The 7,011-nt window shown below is 46.9% G+C and overlaps 1 protein-coding gene across 2 annotated transcripts in view; it reads left to right on the top strand.

Annotated features, from left to right (window-relative positions):
* LOC117869996 (zinc finger protein 239-like) overlaps positions 1 to 7,011 on the top strand; it is a 1,162,621-nt gene that overhangs the window by 524,763 nt on the left and 630,847 nt on the right. The gene's annotated exons all lie outside the window — the stretch shown is intronic.

The raw sequence follows: 7,011 nt of genomic DNA, 5'->3' as shown, positions 1-7,011 counted from the left end.
AGACTGTGTATAAAGAAAAGCTACAGCATCTTCCGCTTAAAGCAACAAAAACTGTTCTGAAGACGTATACGGGAGAAGCTGTGCCCATGTTGGGCACTACGGATGTTAAGGTGGAGCTCAATGGACAGGCTGCTAAATTGCCACTGTTTGTCGTGAGAGGTAATTACCCAGCCTTAATCGGTAGGTCTTGGCTTAGGAAGATCCAGCTGAACTGGGCAGAAATGCACCGAGTGACTAAAGAAGAAACTGGTCTGACCCCTATACTAAGGAAACATGCTGCTGTTTTTGGAGAGGATCTGGGAAGTATGAAGGGAATCACTGTGACATTGAACATTAAACCTGACAGTCATCCAAAATATCTGAAAGCCAGAACTGTGCCATATGCCATCAGGCCAAAAGTTGAAGCGGACCTGGAGTGCCTGGTCACAAATGGAGTCCTAATACCAGTTACCCATAGCCCATGGGCAACTCCTATTGTTCCAATAGTGAAGAAAGATGGCTCCCTCCGGATTTGCCGTGATTTTAAAGTCACTGTCAACCCAGTCTTATGTGCAGTCAATACCCGCTTCCCCGCATTGATGACCTCTTTGCAGGCCTGGCTGGGGGACAAAAGTTCAGTAAGATTGATCTGAGTCAAGCGTATTTACAGATGCACGTTGATGAAAAGTCCCAAGAGCTGTTGACTATTGTGACGCATAAGGGGTTTTATCGATACTGTCACCTACCCTTCGGAATAACATCTGCTTCCGCCCTGTTCCAGAGGGCTATGGACCAGATCTTGTGTGGCTTGCCAGGAGTCCAGTGCTATCTGGATGACATCCTGGTCACTGGAAGGAATGAGGAGGATCACCTAAAGAATTTAGAGGCTAGCCTACAAGACTGGAAGAGTATGGACTGCGAGTCCGCAAAGTCAAGTGTGAATTCTTCCAGCCCTCTGTTGAATATTTGGGACACATCATTGATGCTGCAGGTCTTCGTAAGGCCCCTGCCAAAGTTAAGGCTATTGTGGAGGCTCCCCCACCTCGAAATGTTAGCCAGCTTCGCTCGTTTCTAGGACTATTGAACTATTATGGAAAGTTTCTCTCACAGTTAGCCACACTGTTAAAACCACTTCACGAACTCCTTGGGCAGAACAAGGCCTGGAAGTGGACTGAAGCCTGTGATGTTGCATTTAACAAAGCTAAGGATGCATTGCTAAATTCTGAAGTTCTGACGCACTTTGATCCATCCTTACGCACTCTGATCCATCCTTACCCCTACAGCTGGCCTGCGATGCCTCCCCTTATGGAGTGGGAGCAGTCGTGTCACACATTATGCCTTCGGGAGAAGAGAGACCTATTGCTTTTGCTTCACGCACTCTAAGCAAAGCAGAAACTAACTATGCCCAAATCGAACGTGAGGCACTGGGAATCATTTTCAGAATTCGGAAGTTTCATCAGTACCTGTTCAGACGGAAGTTTACTCTTCTCACAGACCATTGACCCCTGACTTCAATTTTTGGATCCCACACAGGCATTCCTCCATTAACCGCTAGTTGTATGCAACGGAGGGCATTGTTGCTTTCCGCGCACACATATGAAATCAAATATCGGAAATCCACTCTGCACGGCAATGCGGATGGTCTCTCAAGGCTGATTTTGCCAGTCAAGCATCGAGATATTGCCCAGAAGGAAATCTTTTACTTTGAACAGGTAGAGAATATACCCATCACTGCTATTCAGGTAAAGAAGGCAACTCGAGTTGACCAAGTATTGTCCCAGGTTATGGACCTGGTAAAGCATGGAACATCTCAACGAACCTCTCTGGTCTCACCCAACCTCGTTACCTACATGTCCAGGAGGACGGAGTTATCAATCCAATCTGGTTGTTTGTTGTGGGGGAGACGTGTCATTATGCCACCACCACTGAGATCACAGATGTTAGAACAGCTCCATTCCAGTCACTGTGGAATAGTGCGCATGAAGGAAATTGCACAAAGCTATTTTTGGTGGCCTGGATTGGACATGCTATTGAAGAGAAGGCAAGAGCTTGTATGTCCTGTCAGGGTGTGAGGAATGCACCTCAGTGGGCACCCCTACATCCATGGGACTGGCCTGAAAATCCGTGGCAACGTATTCACGTTGACTTCGCTGGTCCCCTTGAAGGAAACATGTTCTTGGTGGTGGTAGATGCCCATTCTAAATGGCCAGAAGTCTCTATAATGCAGTCCACTACTGCAGAGAGTACTATCCAAAAACTACGAGAACTCTTTAGTCGTTTCAGTCTGCCAGAACAACTTGTGAGTAACAACGGACCGCAGTTCGTCTCTCAGGAGTTTCAAAAGTTTATGAAGGCAAATGGGATACACCACATCACTTCAGCACCATATCATCCATCCACCAATGGATTAGCTGAAAGATTTGTGCAGACAATGAAACAAGCTTTGAAATCGGCAAGGGGACAATTATCCATTCAAAAGCGTCTGGACACCTTCTTACTATCCTACAGAAACACACCTCATGCTACGACCAAGACATTCCCGGCCTTTCTAATGATGGGACGACAGCTGCGCACTTGCTTTGATCTGCGGAAACCTTCTGAACCCCAACAAATTGTGCAATGTCAGCAGCAAGATCAAGTCATCAGACGGGCACCCAGAGCAAAAGACCGAACCTTTAGCCTGGGACTGCCGGTTTTGGCTCAGAATTATACTTCTGGAGCTAAATGGGTCCCTGCCACTGTCATCGCTCAAACGGGACCTGTTTCCTACACAGTCCGGACTGCAGAGGATCTCACCTGGCGGCGACATGTAGATCAGCTGCTGCCAAGTCATACCAGTCCTCAGGACACATCTTCAGTTGAGTTGCCTGACTTCACCACCTCCGGTGAGACACCGAATCAAGAGTCACCTGTTCCTGACTTTTCCCCTCCATTACTGCTGGTGGCAGAGATACCCCTCTGCCCGGCACGAGCTGATACCACATCCTCACCCATTCGCCCTACGAACCCTGAGCCCATTGTCAGGCCCGTGCCCAAGACACTTTCGGGTGCAACAACACCAGAAGTCCGCCGTAATCCACCTAGAGACAGAGGGCCTCCTCGTCGGCTGGATCCTTAGCTAGGGCGAACCCATGGTTACGGGGCAAAATAATCCCCAGGGTTTAGCCAGGAATGGAGGCAGTCTACCCTCCTTGTCAAGTTAGTGTTTGTTTTATTTTGTGGACATTCTTATTAAGGGGGGAGGAATATGTTGTGTATTTGGTTGTCGTGGTAAGAGAATCTTGTGTTGCTATGGCAACTGAGTTAGATTATTAGGGGATAGCCCAGCCTGTTTGGCTGGCTGTTGGTTAGTTCTGTGTGTAGCAATAAATGGCTACTCCAAGGTTTACAGCTCTCTGTGTCTCCAGTGATTTCTTCCTAAAACTGTTGCCCCCAAGGATATAACAGGTGAGACATGATTTCCCTTTACAAAAACCATATTGACTCCTCCTCAACACATTATGTTCATTTATGTGTCTGACAATTTTGTTCTTTACTATAGTTTCAACCAGTTTGCCTAGTATTGAAGTCAGGCTTACAGGCCTGTAATTGCTGGGATCATCTCTGGAGCCCTTTTTAAAAATTGGTGTCACATTAGTTATCCTCCAGTCATCGTGATGTAAATGATAGGTTACAGACTACAGTTAGTAGTTCTACAATTTCACATTTGAGTTCCTTCAGAACTCTTGGGTGAATACCCATCTGGTCCTCGTGACTTATTACTGTTTAGTTTATCAATTTTTTCCAAAACCTCCTCTAATGACACCTCAATCTGGGACAGTTCCTCAGATCTGTCACCTAAACAGAATATCTCAGGTTTGGGAATCCCCCTCACATCCTCAGCCGTGAAGACTGATGCAAAGAATTCATTTAGTTTCTCTGTAATGGTCATATCGTCCTTGAGGGCTTCTTTAGCATCTCGATCGTCCAGTGCCCCAACTGGTTGTTTAGCAGGCTTCCTGCTTCTGATGTACTTTAAAAAAAATTGCTATTACTTTTTGAGTCTTTGGCTAGCTGTTCCTCAAATTCTTTTTTTGGCCTTCCTACACTTCATTTGCCAGAGTTTATGCTCCTTTCTATTTTCCTCACTAGGATTTAACTTCCATTTTTTTAAATGATGCCTTTTTGCCTCTCACTGCTTCTTTTACTTTGTAGTTTAGCCACGGTGGCTCTTCTTTGGTTCTCTTACTATGTTTTTGAATTTGGGGTGTACATTTAAGTTGAGCCTCTATTATGGTGTCTTTAAAAAGTTTCCATGCAGTTTGCAGGGATTTCACTTTTTGCGCTGTACCCTTTAATTTCTGTTTAACTAACTTCCTCATTTTTGTGTAGTTCCCCTTTCTGAAATTAAATGCTACAGTGTTGGGCCACTGTGGTGTTTTCCCCGCCACAGGGATATTAAATTTAATTATATTATGGTCACTATTACCGAGTGGTTCAGCTACATTCACCTCTTGGACCAGATCCTGCGCTCCACTTAGGACTAAATCAAGAATTGCCTCTCCTCTTGTGGGTTCCAGGACTAGCTACTCCAAGAAACAGTCATTTAAGGTATCAAGAAACTTTATCTCTACATCCCATCCTGAGGTGACATGTACCCAGTCAATATGGGGATAGTTGAAATTCCCCATTATTATTGAGTTTTTTATTTTTCTAGCCTCTCTAATCTCCCTGAGCACTTCACAGTCACTATCACCATCCTGGTCAGGTGGTCGGTAATATATCCCTACTGCTATAGTATTATTAGCGCATGGAATTACTATCCATAGAGATTCTATGGTACAGTTTGGTTCATTTAAGATTTTTACTTCGTTTGATTCTACGTTTTCTTTCACATATAATGCCACTTCCCCAACAGCATGACCTATTCTGTCCTTCCGATATATTTTGTACCCTGGTATTATTTATCAGAGGGGTGGCCGTGTTAGTCTGGATCTGTAAAAAGCAACAAAGAGTCCTGTGGCACCTTATAGACTAACAGACGTGTTGGAGCATAAGCTTTCGTGGGCGAATACCCACTTCGTCAGACTCATCATTGTGTATTACTGTGTCCCGTGGATTATCCTCATTCCACCAAGTTTCTGTGATGCCTATTATATCAATCTCCTCATTTAATACAAGGCACTCTAGTTCACCCATCTTATTATTTAAACTTCTAGCATTCGTATATAAGCACTTTAAAAACCTGTCACTTTTTAGCTGTCTGCCGTTACGTGATGGAATTGAATGGGACTTTTTTTCATTTGACTGTTTCTCATCAGATCCGACCCATATTTTAGCATCTTCTGTCCTCTTACAAAATCGTCTCATTCTTATAACATTTCCTTGCACACAGCTGGGGCTCAGGCTATGGTTCGCCTTGTCCCCTGACTTATCTCAGTCACTCAGTTAATACATCGCACCCACTACTTCTGCGAGGAGCCAGAACTGAAAAAGTCAGTAACTGTAGAATTTGGAATTTCAGAGCAGCACAAGCCAAACTGGTGAGTCGATGACATTGAAATGCACATGTGCTGCAAGACTAAATCCCTTTTAACTGCTAGAGGTTTCCTGCAAGCTGCTGTCACTGTAAAAAGTTGGCCCAAGGGGATGTGCTGTGGCCACTGAACCAGAACTTGAATTTGAGATTGAGCCAGACCTCTCAGACAATGTGTGTTGTGCATTTTTCTTGCATTCTGCAGATGCGCTTCTTGGATGTTTTGCCCTTGGATACCAAAATGTTTCGGTCAAGAGTAGTATTTTAAAGTGCCCTAAAATCCACATGCAGACTCTTGCCTGGTCTGTACTTAAAAGTTTTGCCAGTATAGTCCTGCCAGGTAGGGGTGTAAAAAAAATCAACACAGTGATGCCGGAAAAAGCTCCAAGGTAGGCACAATTATTGTGGCAAACACAAAAAAGAACCTGTGATGGGGCGGATCGGCCCTGCACTGGTACGGAGGGGGTTAATCCTTCCCTCCTAGCAGATGAAGCCCCGCCCCGAGGCTCTGCTGGGCATGTGCCACCAGGTATAAAAGCCTGCAGAGCTGCTCAGTCGGGGCAGACTGCCGAGGAGGAAGGACACTTGGCAGGGGCTCCATCCCAGGAGCCATTACAGCCTTTACCTACGAGAGCTGAGGAGCCCGAAACCTGTACCAGAGACCTGCTGCTACCAGAACCCCAGGGAGTGTCTGGTCCTGTGGATCCTGGAGACCCCAATACCCTATGGACCGCTGCTGCCAGAGAGCCGGGAGGAAGTGACCCAGGGAGGGTGGGGGAGTGGTACCTCCCACCCCTTATGAGGTCAGCGTGTTTCGGTAGGATTCCCCGCTGACCCCGTGCAGGATGGCTCCGCCGCTGTCAGGACCCTGGGTAGGGGCCCGGTGGAGTTGGGTGGGCCCGGGCCCCCCCTACCAGGGGCTGCCACCCCCTTGTGATGGCCCCCAGGCACCAGCCACTAGGGCCCTGTTTTGCCTCCAAAAGTGGCTGTATTGACTGTGGCCGCTAGGCTGTGCTATCCCACTAGAGGAGGAGAATTAGGTGGACTCTGGCCATTAGGCCACACTGCCCTAGGGGCACATTGAATCGACTCTGGCCGCTAGGCTGCATTACCCCACTCGGGAAGAGGCAACAGACGGACCCTGGCCATCGGGCCACACTGAGCTGACTACTGGGGGAGGGGGGGTTAGAAAATGGACGTAGGCGAAGAGAGGCGGGGTTACCTCCCGTCCCCCTGACTTAAGGGGTCGACAAGGTAAGAAGCCCGCCACAGAGCCATTAAAAAAAAAATCAAGGTAATGAAATACCCACACGTATTGCAGAGTTCAAATTGCCAAGTGCTGACTCCTGGCCTTCCAGCATGTGCATGGCAGCTGCACTTAAATCTCTGATAACTATGAAATGAAGAGTTAAAGTACAAACCACACCTGCAATGCAACTGGGGCTCTGCTCCTTCACGAACCCTGCAGCTGGCACTAACCACTGGGAATGGGTCAGTGAGGCTGGGGAAAAGGTTAA

The sequence above is a fragment of the Trachemys scripta genome, chromosome 25 (genome assembly GCF_013100865.1).
Source record: "Trachemys scripta elegans isolate TJP31775 chromosome 25, CAS_Tse_1.0, whole genome shotgun sequence".
Taxonomy (NCBI): domain Eukaryota; kingdom Metazoa; phylum Chordata; order Testudines; family Emydidae; genus Trachemys; species Trachemys scripta.
The sequence above is the reverse complement of the archived record's forward strand: the minus strand, read 5'-3'. Positions and strand labels throughout refer to the sequence as shown.